The sequence below is a fragment of the Rissa tridactyla genome, chromosome 10 (genome assembly GCF_028500815.1).
Source record: "Rissa tridactyla isolate bRisTri1 chromosome 10, bRisTri1.patW.cur.20221130, whole genome shotgun sequence".
Lineage (NCBI taxonomy): Eukaryota > Metazoa > Chordata > Aves > Charadriiformes > Laridae > Rissa > Rissa tridactyla.
In genome coordinates, this window is record NC_071475.1 from 7,225,380 (window position 1) to 7,242,582 (window position 17,203).

The 17,203-nt window shown below is 36.1% G+C and overlaps 1 protein-coding gene across 3 annotated transcripts in view; it reads right to left on the reverse strand.

The window, feature by feature from the left end:
* FHIT (fragile histidine triad diadenosine triphosphatase) overlaps window positions 1-17,203 on the reverse strand; it is a 607,729-nt gene that overhangs the window by 524,251 nt on the left and 66,275 nt on the right. Inside the window, exon 1 of one of the 3 annotated variants that reach the window (XM_054216109.1) lies at window positions 4,504-4,567. The exons of the other annotated variants lie outside the window; for them this stretch is intronic. The gene's annotated coding sequence lies outside the window, so the exon portion shown is untranslated. Of the gene's footprint in view, window positions 1-4,503; window positions 4,568-17,203 lie in introns of those variants that run through there. 3 annotated transcript variants of the gene reach the window in all.

Below are 17,203 nucleotides of genomic sequence, written 5' to 3' on the forward strand. Positions count from 1 at the left end.
TTGTTACAACAGGTAAGTACAGAAAAAGGTAAACAAAAATGCTGAAAATTCCTGTTATAAGAAATTAAAAAATGTTCCTCTCCTAAAAATTACTGAAGTGCTTTAAGTCAAGTAGGAGAGAGGTCTCTATGCATCCTACACACCACTACAGCTTGGTTTTACCAGTATTAGAATGAAAGAACAGTCTTATAAGCAACTGTTCCATAGCCAGCCCCCATCCCTGTTGCCTGGCATAGGAAGGACCCCACCTACGTCCCCATTCAGCAAAAACATCACAGTGCTTCAACTCCACTGATCTGTACCAGTAACACAGGAAGATTCCTGGAACTACGGTATTTCTCAAGCGCTCAGGTTGAGAGGGTGGTAGAGGTGTACTTCGTTTAGTAACGCAATTAATTTTCTGCTTTTCCAAAACAGTCACAATAGCTATTTTTAATGGAACACTATAGCTTTATAGCAAAATTGGAACTTATTGCACTGTAAAATGGAAAAGATTAATTACAAAACACAATAACAGAATGTTGTTGTTTAAGACTATTCTAACTGAAATAGCAACAGTAGCCTTGGAGGGCATAGGGAAGACCACCAGCTGCACTGCTATCCATACCCTGCTGGCAAATTCATGACATTTGCAAATGGCTTCATAAAGGACACTTTGGGACCTTTCCAGGAATAATAGCTTCCCAAAACAAAAAACAAAACAAAACAAAAAAACACACCACAAAAAAAGGATTAAGGGAGTGAAAATTGTTCGAAGACTAAAATGCTCTCTACATGATGAGAGCAGACCTTCATTAGTAACAAAAGTTTCCTTTGCAAAAAAGCTCAAAGCAACTGTATGCTAATTATAGAAGTCTGACTCTGTACCTTGTCCGGAATATCTATTAATCTTAATTACAGTCAGAAAAAGTCTGCAATAAGACAAGAAATAGGATAAGTATTTCTGCAGATATCAATATAGCAGTTACCACAACAATTGTGTTATAACATTAGTTCTTAAAATCTAAGATTCAAAACATGACTTAAGAAAGGACTAAGGCAAATGAATTGTCTCCAAAACATCCTAGATGTTCTCTCTGTGGGTGACCATAAGAGGGAATGAGTTCTATATATGGAGGCTTTTGACTGAAGTTGAAGCTGTGCACACTTTCCAGCAAATCTCATCTCATAGAGATCTGAACTAAAGTCACACTCTTAAAAAACTAAATTCCGTACAAAGAATCAAGACCACATCAAGAAGCGAACTGAAAGCCCTCACTGCTGAGGTTTGAGAACCAGGTGTTCCTGGTGGGCCGTGACAATATTTATGCTTTGACTGTCTCTTACCAGGAAGTTTCCTCCCTTCCACCTAAAACAGAGGAGAGGATAGCCTAAAACAAATTTGAAACAGTCAAACCTACAAACAATCAGGTCATAGATAAATTACAGAAGCTTATAAAACCAGCATTAGAAAGTGAATGAGTGCAATCCCCTGGCCAGCTGCAGATAATCAATGACCCTACAAATTGCCAGTTCTTACCGTCAATATACAAACAACAATGCATCCACCAGGCTTGTCAAGACAGGAATCATTTGGACAAAAGCCGTACTGGTAACACCCGCATTAGCATCAATCCCACATCAGAATGCTTCATTCTCTCAATTAATACTCCTTCCAACTCACCTAATTAAGTCTACTCTATTAATTTCACTACAGATCAACAGATTCTGACAAAGCAGCAGTAGTCTGGACTCTTGAATTAATAAAAACTGTCATCTACATATTGATAACTGCATGTCCCCAGATTACCTTCCAAAAAAGATGTGAAAGAGTCAGAGACAGATGGAAACATTCACAAGTACAAAAATACAAATACGCGCATGCACACGCATGTGTGTGCTCCTGTGAACAATCAATAAGCCATACCAGTAACGGTGAGGAATTCAGATTGCAATACACAAATAATTTAAAAGACAACACTGAAAGGCAAATGTAAAGTATCTAAACAATTTAGAATTACTAAAATAGGCATATTATGGTCTATATAAGTAAAAATGTCACAAAAGATTAGCTCCCAAAATCAGAATAACCTTTGTGAGTTTGAATCAAATTCAATACTTGGTACTTTCCTTCCTTTTGCTGTTTAGGAACATAGAGGGAAGAGGAGTTTGGAGGAGGGAAGCAGGGAGGGAAATAAATCATTTGACATATAGCAACTATTCGCCTCATTCATTTTGGTTTCTCCAGCAAGCCAAAGCATTCACTGCACATTCAGCTGTAGTGGAAGCTTACTTGCATGGAAGATTTTCAGGGAAGAAGTACTGTTACTACCTTTTATCTCAGAGCAGTATAAACTATTGCCAGGCTAGACAGTGTACTTGTGCAAGACTTTCCAAATTAATTAGTAGCATTACTCACATGACCAGTCGTATGAAGAGCACTTAAGAAACAGAGGAGAAATTCTGGTACCATTGCCACTGTATATTAGTTACTCCACAGCAACTCCACACACACCTTTGGTCCCAGATTTATTTTTACCGTATAACCCTGCGCAAGATTGCTAAAATCCTTTGGGTCGTAAAACTCTGCTGAAAAAAGGGCTGCCTAAAAGCCAATCAAGTGAGTTGCACAAAACTATCTCAAATAGAGCCTGAAAAGGCAGGGGAATGGGGAACCCCCACACTTATTCTCCATCAAGTAATTTCCACTATACCTTGAGGACTCAATGGCAGGGTTCCCATCCTCCTCTCCACTAACACCAATTACCACAGGTTGTGGGTTTTTAAATCGTTATCCTCCATCCTCCCTGAGGCTAATTTCAGCACTTCCCCCTGTGGCTTCTCTTCCAACTTCTTCAAAAATCACTTAGATGAGCTCAGAAGAGAAATATGGGATTTCTCCTTATTTTTAAGTATATATGTCATCTGACCATCCACATTTTGTAAGAGATTCATGAACAAATCCTCTCATGTATTTATTCTGCGTAAAATGCCAGCCCTTGCCCTCCCTCCTCGTTGTATATATTTAATAAAAATAAAAGTGGGTTTAAAAATTGTTCATCATCCTCACACTTCATCATTTCACCTCTCACTCATCTTATTAAAAGACTGCTTTATAGATGTCTTATAATCACAGTTGTTTGGGGGGGGGGTTACATTATCAAAGGGTAAGAGTTAATAAAAAAAATAATATAAATCTACTTTATTGCACGCCAGATAGGCTTAGTTTGCAATTAAACACCTTCTGGTAAGCCAGCAAATATCCAGTAGGAAGCAGAGAAATATAAGGAGACATGCTACTCACTTTGAAGGCAAAATCAGAAAGAAATTTGGAACACAACACATATACTGGTGCAGAATCAAAGCCTTTCTCAAGTTTTACATTGCCTAAATGAAATATGTTTTTAATTAAGTTATTTCTCAGTTTTGCATCTTTTAACTGATTGTAAATACTCCTAAGGTATCAATACTGATGACACTGCAGTATAGCTGTTTTCTCATCATTTGACCAAAAAGTAGAACAATATGAAAAGAAACACATATTCAAATAAAGGATATCTAAAAATAGCCTTAAGAAGTTTTAGGAGAGACGCCCTCATTTCTTGTGCATCATGAAAGTTGATTTTTAAACAAATGGCATGAATTTTAAGAGACAAAGAGCAGCAGTAATGCCACCCCATTCCCGCCGCACTGAACAATGATAATGACACAAGGGGCAGAACATTGTAACTACACTTGGTGTTTCAAAAGAAACAGGATGATTTGATTTATAAATTAGAATTACAATATGCTTATAAAAAAACCCAACAAAACAAACATGGATATATATTCTTAAAATGAAGAAACAGAGAAACCTAATTTTTTTTTTCCTAGCACTGCCTTTTGTGTTCCTTGAAAACAGGTTTCTAATAAGAAGTTATGTCAATTTAGGAAGTCCTCGTTTTCGCTAAAATTTGCCTTTGGGGTCCCACATTATTATTTTTAGTATCGTAAGCCTAACCAGGGAATACATCTGCTGTTAGATTCTCTGTAAACATGGATCAAAGCAGGATAACTCAGTCAAGAGACTGCAAAAGGCAGATGAGATGTTTAATGGAAATTACAAAAGAACATCATTGCTGCAGACATGCAGCAGGTGTTAGCAAACCTGAAACCTACCTAACATTAAGATTTTTGAGACATCCCAGTTAAAGAAATACAGACGTGTTCTAATACAGATAATTCAGTAGCCATAAATGCATTTAAGGGGATTCACTCCCAAGCATAAAGGGCAGCATGACAGAAATCACAAGAGCTGCTTACCAGCAAATTTAACTCTATATAGTAACTTAAGTTTCACTAAAACTAGTGGATATAAGAGTTAAGCTGACATGCGGGACCAAAGGAGTAACGATATATCTGTTTGTATAAAGCAATGTAGGCCACCACCCATAATTCACACTTGCACCTCAGGAGCTTAAAGAAGCTATGCCACCAACACACAGGCAATTTCTTGGGGATGTCACTAGATCCAAGTATACTTACCGCTTATGGAGCCATGTCCAACTTTATATTTCAAAGAAACAAAAGCATATGCTGATGAAGCAGGGCAAAATCCAAGAACATCATGAAAATAACAGCAGGAAGCAGCATCCTGAGAGCAGTTAATTGATAGGGTTTTCAGGTTAGGAGGTGACTGGAGAGGGCTGCTTGGAGCTGAGTGCAAATCAAAGTCGTCTCTTCAATTCCTAGTGCATTAAGGGAAACATTTCTGTAGCCTTGCAAATAAATAGATTTACTCGTAATAATCCTAACATCTTTTTCTTCTGATAACTTCTGAACTGGATATTGGTCAAGCTAAAGGAATAGCACTAGGCAAGTGCAGGACAAAAGCTGGCATCAGAGACAGCATCATCAACATCGCAACAGGAAATGAGAAGTAGGAAGTAATGTTAGGACAGATAAGGAATCCTAAAATCTGATGCATTTTTCAGGACGTAAGAGAGCAAGGATAAAGTTGCAGAACAGAAACTCAAAGGGTGTTTGAAGACAGACAAGCTTTACTGAAAAGGCAAACTTTGGTCCCATTTTGAGTATCTATGACTGTCACTGATCTCATCAAATGCAGGAATTTTATCATTAATAAATCCATTACCGAGAGTTGTACAGAGGAAGTACACTTATAGAAACCACTTCCTCCTATACTTGTTGTATCTTATCCTTTTCCCCTGACCCCCAGTGCATTCTCCTGTCATACTCTCTTCTCAAAAAAAAGTACTTAAAACGTCTGCACTTAGTCTATGAGAAGAGAGCTGTGCAACAGCAGCAATTCTACTTGATGGGACACAGGATACTAACTGCTACCAATGTGCCTATAAAAGTTGTTAGGACAGTACTATCTTATTCTACTCCTAAAAAAACAGGCATTGCTTTTCTTGTTCTGGATCAAGAACTTGTTAATGCACAGAACACGATTCAGCCACAAGAAACAACACCTGTCACAAAAGTCCAAAAACTAATAATTTCCTTCCTGCTTCCTCTGACTTAATGGGTTAAAAGAATTTGCTAAAAACCCAGTGCTGAAGATCTCAGCATACGATCTGAATCTTTCTTCTTCCTTTCCACGCAGTATTAATTAAACTTTTCAATCACATTTCAGTTCCACTGTAGAGATATTCAGGAATACCTTTTTTGGTCAGTTTGCTCTCTTCTTCCATGTCTTTTGAGACTGGAAGCACTAATATCCTCATTGTAGTAATGGTCCTTTAGGTGTAGTTTCAGTGCTACAGCTCTTTATTTTTACTTGGTTCATTCCTCTTTTCAAAATAGCATGCCACTTTCTCACAGATTCTTTCCACCATTCAAAGTAGAACCTTTCTTCCTGACTTCTTGTCCTTTTAGAGCAACAATGAATTAACAACAGGCTGTCAGAAGGGCCTGATGGTCAGAGACCAACAAAGACACACAGACAAAAAATAAAGGAAAAACTGGAGGCAAGGATGACGTGGGAATCACAGGAGACAACTAAGCAAATTTAGGGCATGGGGATGTGAAGAAGGGGTGGAAGCAGAGGAATGAAGTCAAGAAACTTGAGCGAAATGCAAGGATGAAGATCACAGAGAAAAAAAGCACAGTAGGAACATGACTATAAATTTAGAGATAAGCCTCCATGGAAGCAGGTACTGTTTATTTTGTGATTATGTGGGCTTGCTGTATTGCTGTGCTACTGTGCAGCTTTTTAAATTAAAAAGTGTCATTAGAAGAAAGCATCCCACCACAGATTTTACAGAAAACTTCTCTTTTTAAAGTAAAACATACAGTCAGACTTTTAATGTGGTTGACATAGATGAAATCATTCATTGACAAACATGGTTCTACTTACCTACCTACTGTAGAACCATTACCACTTATCAGAATTCTATAAGGAACGCTTCCCCCCCCCCTTCATCACAGTACTATGAAATAGAAAGAGCAGCATCGTACAGTGGGGATCATAATCATCTCCATTTAACTGATCAGTCCTTGGTTGTTGTAAGGTAGCCTGGTTTTCTAACAAGAAAGGAGAAAAAAAGCATTAATTATCCTGAACAAGTACCAGCACAGTTTTATAGCGCTTTGGGAATTCTAAGGCTTTTAGAGATGCTATAATTATTTAGAAGTTTTACAGTAAGCACTAAATATCAAAAATAGCACCTGTACTCAGCAAGGTTGAATTACCTGTTTACCACTCATAAGAGCAAAATCATTTAATAAAGCTTAGGCAAAGTTCACTGAAAAAGACAACACAAGAGACTAAAGATCTAGAGAACTCTTATACTTTCATGAAGTATTAGTTTGACACACAGAAGGTTGAGAAAATTGGTTAGAAAAAGACCCACGTAGTTTTATAAATTAGGAAAATAAGTTTGTTTTAAATTTTTATTGAAAGAATTAGACTTTAATGGCCAACCTATGTAATATTCTGTAAGTCAGCAGTAGAACCCGGCAACAAGAGCATAATACCATGGGATTCAACACCATCATCTTGCTAATTGAAAGGACTCGACCTCCTCAGGGTCATGCACTGCAAGTCAGAATGATAACACTGCAAATTATCACTGCTTTGCAGATGCCAGTATCTCATACCTGTAAAGAGGATGTAACTAAGGCACATTACATTCTGTTGATTAAAAATTAGTTTTTTCCCAGCCTACATGGTTTGTAGAAGCTTAGAAATAGAAAATCCTAAGGTAAGACAGAATTTTGGGGTGCAAATTGGTTCCTTCCCCCCCCCAATTCAAAGGTTTCAGTCATTTTGAAAATTTGTGTGCTGTTCCACCATTCATATTGATATTTAAGTTAGTCCTGGAGCTTTCTGGGAGATGACAAATGAGAACTTTGTAAACAGTGATGTATATACACGGTATCGACCCAAAGTTACAAACTTTACTCATGCAGTTTGCCTTTACTTGCACAAATAGTACCACCGAAGTCAACAAGACAACTTAAGCTGAAAACTTGACTCACACAAGAAAAGGGAAGAAGAGAATCACATTACATATATACTTCAATATGTAGTTTTAGGACACACGATCCCCAAGATTTCTTTGCCCATTTTTGAAAACCAGCATTCCAAATACATAAGCAAGAGGACATGACTTTGGGGAGTAAAGTTTCGTTCCCTTCTAGGTATTTTTCCTCTGATAAAGGTATATTCAGCATATGTATATACTGAAAATTCTACGTTGCTGTTCTTGGCATTTAATTAGGGGTAAAGGAAAATGTGCAGGACTAGAATTTTAAGTGTTGGTTTAATAACCTTTATCCAGCTCATTTCTGAATGATTTTCTTCCTCTCTGGAGAGGCTTCTAATGTCAAACACTGGTATTAAGGTGAGTCATGGTTACTGAAGAGGCACAGAGAAGGCACACGACAAAATTATTAATTATAGGGAGGGAAAGAGTCAGAGTATTCTTTTCACTCCATAAACGTCCTTCTAAAACAGAATATTTAATATTGAATTCAAATATACTTTCAGTAGTCAATAGCCATTAAAGTCTTACTGGTGTCAATAAGAGTTGGGGATTTAAGAATGTAATTCAAAAATAAGGTAAATGAGATTTTTAGAAGACACTGGAGATTTTGAGAAGGCAGATTTATTTTTTAAATTTTCAGTAAAATAAAAGAAATCAGGCAAATATTGTATATATAAAGAAATATAGTAAGTTAAACCACTTCAATACAGCAATTTGAAATTTACTCATTCATACTGCTGTTTGTTACTGTTCATTTTTCAGATTCCTTCCTTTCACATCAAATGTTAAGAATTGTACCTATGAGAGGACCAACAGGAAGGGTTGGTCAGTGCTATTTTCTGCTATTTCTGCTAAACTGAAATCCGACACCTTATATCCTAACAGCAAAAGGTATATTTGGATATTTAAAATGCTTTTTTAATTTGTATCTTTCTCACAACCAGCTTCTCATGTGATAAAATAAGCACAAAACAACTCCTCTATAAATTAATTCTGCAGGTGACATTAAATTATTATGCAGTACCTTATAATGATGACAATATACAAAGTAGTCAAAAGCTAAAATGAATAGTGACAGCTAAAGAACATTAAATTCATGAGCACTATCTAGGTGCATCCATTGCAGCCATTTTCTTTCTCTGAGAGCTATTTAACATTGGGCAGACTATGTTTGTGCTTACAATGCCAACGGAACATCAGTAGAAAAAAGTATTTAAAAATAAAGAACTTTGCAAAGACTCTGATACTTTTTATTTTCCACAAAAATTGCTACAATCACGTTCATCTGCTTTAAGCCAATTCAAAGAAAACAATTTCTAAGTTGAAAGATTCCTAACAAAGTGTTGAAAGCTCCTCCTCCGCTTCCCTCTCCCAAAGATTAGGAAACTACGACATATTGCAGTGCTATCTCATCTATATACCACTATATATAACTGTAACCTATAAGAAGTAAAATTCTGTGGAATTTCACTATTTCACAGGAAAAGCAGGACTTCAAAAGGAAATAAAAAAGTGCAGATTCTAGTTCTCTGGAATTCTTTTTTTTTTTTTCCTCTGGAGTTCTTAGGAGGTTTTCTACATTTAGAGCTATAAAATTAGGTATGATTTAACGAAGTAAGACCAACTAGCAAGCACTATAAATTACTATAAGTGCAAGAATGCTTTGTTTATAAATGCAAGTGTGAACTGTACACAACGGCTGAGAGGAAAAGCCTTTAACAGAACACCAATATAGCCATATCTTTTCATTACATATTTGCTTCATTACAGCAAAATTTACTTCCCCAAATTTGGGGATCATTTTTTTCTCACATTATATCACCTATAAAGAAGAAAACACATAATATTAGAAAATTTGATTACCAAATAAACTAGACAATGCAATAACATTTTTGCTAGAATAAAGAAGCATTTTATGATTTGCTGTTCTTGACTCATTGTAAGGGTAGAGGAGCATGATGCTTAAGTCTCCACATGAATTTCAGAGGATAACAGGCATAATTGAAATTAAACTAGTTTTTAGCAGCTGAGAACCTGACTTTTACATTGTATTGCAATATATATGCCACAAAAAACATGTATTTGGAAAACAGCATGCCTTTTTATAAAACAGCTCTCTGCTGCTGAAACTCCATCCCAGAGTTTGCCTCCCATTTTTTCCTCATAAGCAGTTATGGATCTTTATATAAAGACTGGCACAGCGTGGCTAGCGACAGACACTTTAATTGCCTCGAGGCAATAAGAAAGTATCTTTTGCATGCTCTTCTTCGGCACAACCTCAGTAACCTAATACTCATTTCTGTTCTCTTCCTGGCAAATTTGGTCTCAGCACTCACCCAACTTCACCAGCTCCTCCAGTTGCTGCAGAATCCTCCGCAGAGGAAATCATGCAATGAGAAAGACCTATCTGTTCTGAGTACGTGAAGGTTAGATGTGATTTGCTTCACCTGCCTCGTTTAATCAAAAGACAAAAGGAACAACGCCAACATTAACAACCTAAGCCCAAATGCATATCATGCCAATACTTCTGATTGATTCTCAAGATGTCTCAAGTTGAAGAAATAATTTCTGCATCACAAATGAAATACAGCAGAAGATTTTGGGTTGGGTTTGGTGTTTTTTTTCCTAAAGCTGTAATGCCCATGATTTTAGTAATTGGAGAAAACCAAATCACTTGTTCCTACAAAGCTTTAAGAAAATGAAAACAGACAGAAAACTGTAAGGTTTCAATCTCCATTGCAAAACCATAGCAAGTCCATCTTTTAAGCAAATTTAGACTTTGAATCAAATCCTGTTAACCAAATGTAAAGCCAAATAAATTCTGAAACAACTGAGATATTAATCACACTCCACACACCCCAAAATCACAGCTTTTAACAGAAGTTCCAGATTCAATTAAAATAGTGCTATCATCAGGAACATACTTTCATTCAATGAAAACTATGACACGGCTATAATTAACAAAATGAGAACTGGAATAAAGAGACAGCAAGATCACTAGAACATAAAGCAACAAACAAGCACAAACTTTAGCCAAGGGCTTGCAGGTCAATACTGATCACCAAAACTTTAATTTCCGTTCGGTAAAATGGATAAGTTACAGTCCTACAGTGAGATCTAAAACAGTATTCAAAAAAAATAATTAATTAATATTACAGATTATCATCTAAATAAATCCAATTATATGCCCTCTCACAATATTTAGTCATAGTGTTTGCTTTGTGTACTTCATAACAAGGCAACGAATACTAAAAGTCAAAAAATGTATCTTAGTTCCTCTGTTATTTCACATTGCAGAGAGTGATATACATTGCTACTGTTAGACTATGATTCTATATTAGTATGAAAGTTATTTGATGAAAAAACTGTGAAGCCATTCTGACTACAGAATTCTACCGCTGCAATACTGACGTTTCAAAGAGGAGTTTGCCTTTAGTTTATAAAACATACGAGTAAGCTCTGCTACCAGTTACACAACTGCTAATCATTATAACCAAAGCAAGCATCTCCTGTCCTATAGCAGTCCTGTTCACCTCTACCAGTCCACAACTCTAATTCCCTCTTGCCCAATCTCTTGCTTCATACTTCCTCCATTCTTTCCTCTTCCCTGTCCTATGCATCTTCCCTAGTGTCCAACTGGTTTTGATCACCCATTTGCTTTTTCATTGTTTTGCAATTCTGTTCCTCAGCATAGACCTGACTGTGCCTTCTCTTCCATAATTCTCAGAGGTATCAAATAGAAAGTCTTTAGCATCATCACTCCTGTCACAGTTAATAAATGAAGTGTTTGAGTCTTCTCACCTGGTAAAACATATGCACAGAACATCAAGTATTTATTATTATTAATCTTTAGACAAAAACAATATTCTCTATAATACTGGACCTCCCCCAAAAAAGACTTAAGAGTCCCCTATTTTATTCAGTCAGCTCCTCAGGGACAACAATCTCCCCCTAGACTACAGAACAATTATTTGCAAGGTAACGTTTTATAGCTCACGTAGAATATTTAACAGGATTCGAAAAACCACACTGAATCAAGTAAAACACATATCCATTTTTAAATAAAAATAAACTCCCTGAAATATCCCCATGGATATCTCCTGCTTCCGTCACCTATCATGACAGAAGAGAATAAAACCCTCTACAAACAGAATGCATTGTAAGGAACTCCCCATTTCCCACTGCCCTTTTTGCATTACTCCAAAAATGTAAAATTTTAACATTTCATAAGAAAGCTTATTTTGCCAATATTCACTTTAAAGATAGAATTGTCTTGCAGACACCCCAAAATACAGATTCTTAAGTATCACAAATATACCCTTGATTTGAAGTCATACAGACCTGAAATGTAACCTGCTGGTAGCAGTGAATAAAGTCACAACGATAGTTGCTACCGCTTTGATATCATTACAGAATAAAGTACAGACTTATAATATATTTCTCTGATGTAATCCATGACAATATCATAAATTTTCAGAAAGCTATAATAATCTATTTATAATTAATGTGCCATAGTCTGTAAGCACCTACATCTGTGTAATAATTTGATACAAACACCAGTTACTGCAGCTTAAAAGCAAACAAACTCTGGTTTGCTCAACTGGAGCCAAGGAGCTGCATTTTAGCCTCCCATCTATTATGCTACAAGGCTTTATTATGAATTGTATCTTTGAACTGATGCTCTAATCACAATTTAAGCAGGAAGATCACGTAGAAGAAAGCACAAAGTAATGTTAACATATCAAATAGAATTTAGGCTTCCAAAAGTGAGTATTTACATTAAAAGTAAAAAAAAATCTGATGAGGTTTTTGTCTAGGAAATACTTTATTTGCATTACAGAAAGTCCATAGTATCCTGTGTTCAAACAATTGTTCAAGTTAGTTTGCCTGATACAATCCTACTTCTTACAAACTTCACAACATTTAACTCTGGCAATGAGTTGCATTTATGAAAAGTGCAAGTTGTGAATGCCAAAGGCCATGTTTGTCAATGAGAAAACAATACGTGCTTAAAAGATGACAAACAGTTTTTATAAAAGCCATTCCTGCTCTTTCCATTATGGACAAAGAAACCACAGTGGCAATACTAAGCTCAGATATATTTGGCAGCTCCATGACTAGACATGCTATTAACTACAGAAAAGGCTATTTCTAAACTTTTTTCCTTAAAGAAAGTTTTGATTTTTCAATGATTACAGGTCCAATGATGAACGCAAGTGCAAGGTACTTATTAGAAATAGTATACCATCATCCCTGCACTCTATGTTTTACTATACCTTCTACATCAAATGCATTTCTTCTGTAGCTTCCAATATATACCTTTAGCCTAGAAATTCCTCCATGTTTCTTAACATCTCTTGTTACCAGTTATCCCTCTCATTTTCTACAGCTTCCCTTCACCTGGCTGTCTATTCTTCCACCACGTCTATCTTTAAACACCTTTTCTTTGATCCAAAAAAACTTAGCAAGTCTCCTTCACTGCCCCTTTAAAGCCATGATCTGTTCTCTCATTATGCAAGCTCTTTTTCTGGCTCCCTTCAACAGTATTCAAGCTCTTTGTCTGATAGCAATCATTTCTGACCTTATCACCAGGAGACAGAGTTTGTTGTTGTGTTTGTTTGGTTTGGGGTTTCTTTTAATACAAATATAAAATATGAGAATGAGAAAGGTTTTTTAAAAATAACAGAGAAAAAAAAGGCTTGGTATTTATGATGAACCTTCTGCTATCAGTTGACAGCCAGCAGAAAAAAAGCGTCGATAAAGATGACAATTTTGAATATATACAAAATCTTTTGGATATTAAGGGCCATATTCATGTATGAAACCTAAAAAATAGGACACGGGCATTAAAATACTCAAACAGGAAGCAGAGGAAGTGCTGATGGACGTTCATGTTCCTAATAACCTCTGCTTTTCAGACAGCTGGTTGCTGTGTTCAGCACTGTGCAGGACTCCACACCTAAATGCAGAACTTTACAAAAGCAAGGGCTTTTCTAACAAGGGTTAGGGACTGTCACAACCAGATCCGAGCGCACGGTATCTGCAGATAACCTTGCGGTTACACACAACTGAAAGTGAATATTTCTCTCTAATTTGAATTTCCATGCAAGCATAGAATTTAAGAATACTTAAGAATACTACATGCTTGCAGACCATTTTAGCAATCCAGTAATAGATTTTAAGATGTATGGGGCTGTTCTCTGGAATCGTGGTAAGAAGAATACACTGTAGTATTCTGTAGTTTAGTTGAATTTGTCCAACCCGTAGGTTCAGAGACAAATACTTCCTTCTTCTTTATACATATCTTAAACACTGAAATAACATGTCACAAGTCAAGTACCAGCATTTAACTTCAGTTAATTATCCAAAAAGTCAGAAAATAGGTAGGCCGATATAGCCATCAGATAAATTCTACCATCTCCCTAGTCTCTGTCTCAGTATTAATCTTCACGTATTTATTATGTAGTCCCTGGTCAATATAAACTGGAAGCGAAGTGCTGCTTTCCTGCAAAGGAGAGAATGGTGAGTGTTTATCTAGTCAAGGAAGAATTAGAGGTCACTGCTACTTGTAAATAGGGGAGCAGAGGTGGTTTGGTGGCCTCAGCCTTCCTCTTCCCTATTACCATTTTTCTGTAGGCCCTGTTCATCTGGAATAAAGAAAGGGAAAAAAAAACCCACACCAAAAAACAAAAGCCCATAGTCTATTTCTGTTACAAGATTATTTTTGCCACACTCAGAACTTGTATTTCTCAAAGCTATTATTTCTGATCATTTTTCTCACATTTGTATTTGACTTAACTTCAGAACTGTTTCCCAGCTTCTATAAGAAAAGGAGGCTTTGGAGGACATGAGAAAAACCTGGAACAGAGACTAACTATGAACATATACAGTTCAGTCTTAAAAGAAAGAATAAGAAATTTCACCTTGTTGCAATGCAAAACTGATTGAAACAAAAATAAGCAGTCCAGGTAAAGCAAGGTGGAAAAGTAAAGGAGGGAGAAGAGAGGAAAAAAGGATGACTTCACCAGCAGCATTCGGATGACCTGGACTTAAAGTACCTCTTTGATTACATTTATCATAAGAGAAGCAATCCAAAACAACAGTTCTGTATATAAGAAGGATACTTCCTACCAATAAATGAAACTTGAACATAAAATCAACCACCTCAAATTTAATATTCTCATAGTATTTCCCAGTACTGAGTCATGTTTGATAACACTAGGAGGGGCTCACTGAACTGAGGAGACAAACACAAATTCAAAGTGACAGAACAAAGTACCGTGCATGACTCAGTTATAAAAGTTTAACATTTTAAAAAAAGTCATCCTAGTTTGTCAGCAGTACACAACATAACCAATGTAAAAACGCACCTAAGACTTGAATTTTTAAGATTTTGTTGTTATTTAGCTTTGATTAATTTGGTTTTGGTTTTGCAGGAGCGCAGAGGGAAGGAGGCAGGGAGTTTTTCTGTATTTCACTAGATGAAATCCCATATACAAATTCCTTTCCTTGCACTATCTCTTCTTGCTTTCTGCATCTGTGTTCAGGGAGCCAAGGGACCTAACTAGGACTTTCACTGAAAAAGAGAAAGAACTGATAAAATAGTAGATTCTTTATATTCTCTTCAGCCATCTCCATCTCTCCACAGATGCACATAGTGAAAGCTTAAACTGACTCCGCTCTGATCAACACTGTGTCACAAAAAGACAATCTGCAGTTACACTATTTTTAACCTCTTAAAAGAAAAAAAAAAAATTCATTGGCTCAAAGTTTTTTTTAGTTTCCCTCCCATCCCACCATAAAACTATCACTGAATGAAAGTCTTAAAAGCAACTTCTTTAAAAATAACAAAAATGCTTCATGTAAAAATTGGCATCCTAAGGTATTTTTTGCTTATTATTTAAACAGTTATTTCATTTGCTACAGGAGAATACACAAATTAACGCAGTATTTTCATTTGCTTTAATGATAACGTAACTTCATAAAGGACAGGGGGTATTGTATGGGCTAAGATCGGAAAAACTTACTGGAACTTCTCAACATTTTACAAATGGGTAGTAAACATTGCCTATTTCTCACATAACCATATTCAGAACAAATCTGTTCTATTTTGAGCTCTCAGTTTGAGTTCTACTAGAGATCTACGTTCTCTTTTTGAGTGAAAATGCCACTGATTAACCAAGGAGAGACACTGACACCAATAACAGGACAAGTGCCTCCTGCTAAAGCAGCGTCTAATGGGGGACTGAAGGTTTCCCCAGAACACCCAACATTACAGAACACATCCAGAGGAGCCTGTGCTCATCTCTAAATGCCCACTCTAGCAAACAGTTCTGCAAAGCCTTCTCTTCAAGGCTTCAGGAAAGAGTCATTGATTAGACAGGGTACCTGCGAACAAGACTGACTCAACGCTTCCTTCTATTGTATGAACCTTAAGTAGTGCGCCTTGTATGCCTCCACCCTACTAACCACTAATTGAGATTTGCTAGTAAAGTTATAATTTAGATGAATGAGATCAAAGATTTGCAATTTATTTTCAACTACAAAGGAACTCAGAGGGTTTTACTAACTCAGGTACATAGTGAACTACTATTTTAAAAAGATAAAGCCTTCTCCTTTCTAAAAATACAATTATATTACAGAGTATTGAAACAGTACTTTAACACGTCCTAAATAGAATACAGAAACAATCCTGAAGAAACAACCAATGTTCATAAATACAAACTTCTTTATTGGTGACCAACAGAAAGCAGCCTCCTTTGGTTTGCTTGATTTGCAAAAGCAAAAAGGATACAACTAGATGATCCCTTTAAGAAATTGTTTCCCCTAAGTATGATTACTGTTGAAATCAATTCTGTTCAGAAGCGGATCTTTTAATTACTAATGAAAGTTAATTGGAGCCTCAAACTCCACCCACAGAAAAAGAAGAGTTTAACTAATTCAAAGTTTCTTCCATTTCAAATTGCTTTAATATTGGGTTTTAGAAACAAAATATATGCCAGCATCCATATTAAGTCTTTAAGATACTAAAAGGAAAAGCAAACCTTGTTACCATTACTTCCTTTTAGAGAATCACCTGTCATACTGAATGGGATTCTCTGTATGAAATGATACTACAGAAGTGATAACATATTTGAATTATAACAAAACCAATGCAAGATTGTTGTTCTACATTTTATTGCTTTTGATATTTCTTTAGTAATCATCATTGCAGTCTGTCTAAACAATTCTCTGTGCACTGACATTCCCAATAACGTGTTTTCATCATGAAGTTAGACACTGTCATTAGGTTTTGCAAAAGGCTATACTTTACAGTTCCTAGCCATTTTTTTTACACCTCACTGCATCATTGGGATGTGAATGCAACAGTTTTTACATCTGTCAGCTTTAGTTATATTTACTTGAATACAAGCATTAATAACAGATTACTGGAAATCTGTAGAGAGATGATGAATTAGTTATGTTCTTACTATCTAACACTGGAATGGGACCAAGACAGGAGGGTTTATCACATTCGCTGCTAAGAGAGAACCTATCCATCAGCCATAACAATGTTCAACAAACCATGAGAAATGCAGCTTTTGAAATGCATAGTTATTCTTAAAACACCTTCTGATTTCCTAGAACTGTTCGGTAAAAAACTTATTTGATTGTCAATAGCTGCAATAACTTGATATACAAGTAGAAAACATACTTAACCTACTCTAAAACATACTGCTTTTCATATTCAT